This window comes from Penaeus monodon, chromosome 20 (genome assembly GCF_015228065.2).
Source record: "Penaeus monodon isolate SGIC_2016 chromosome 20, NSTDA_Pmon_1, whole genome shotgun sequence".
Taxonomy (NCBI): domain Eukaryota; kingdom Metazoa; phylum Arthropoda; class Malacostraca; order Decapoda; family Penaeidae; genus Penaeus; species Penaeus monodon.
Window position 1 is genome coordinate 40003531 of NC_051405.1, and position 465 is coordinate 40003995.

The 465-nt window shown below is 32.3% G+C and overlaps 1 protein-coding gene across 1 annotated transcript in view; it reads right to left on the reverse strand.

The window, feature by feature from the left end:
- The window catches only part of LOC119585994, a 23226-nt gene that overhangs the window by 12370 nt on the left and 10391 nt on the right, over positions 1–465 (reverse strand). The window lies entirely within an intron of this gene.

The following is a 465-nucleotide window of genomic DNA, read 5'->3' on the forward strand; positions in this document are numbered from 1 at the left end:
GCTACAGATCAATCGCCATACCTGTTGCAAAAAGAAAATCTCCACAAATTTCCAGCCAAAATATTATAAACACCAGATAACATAATAAGACACATCAAGGTGTAATCCAGATGAACTTTCACTTCACTTCAGGAAAAAAAAAACTAAATTTATCATCAGTAACACTGGTAACTGTATCCACAACTTAGCAAATCATTTTAGGAACAACCTATTATATATACCACCAACATGGTTACTACCTGGCTTTGTATTTTACATTAAAATATAATATTCATCCTCTTCACATATTTCATGATGCAATTCTATGTGAGATTTATAATTAACAGCTCATTCTACCACCAAAGACTTTAATTATCAACTACTGTGCTATCAATTAATCCACTGATGCTGGGAGGGCATGTATACATGACCTGTATAAAATGATTTCAGTTTATTAATTTTGGTTACACTGATGGCTCTAAAAGG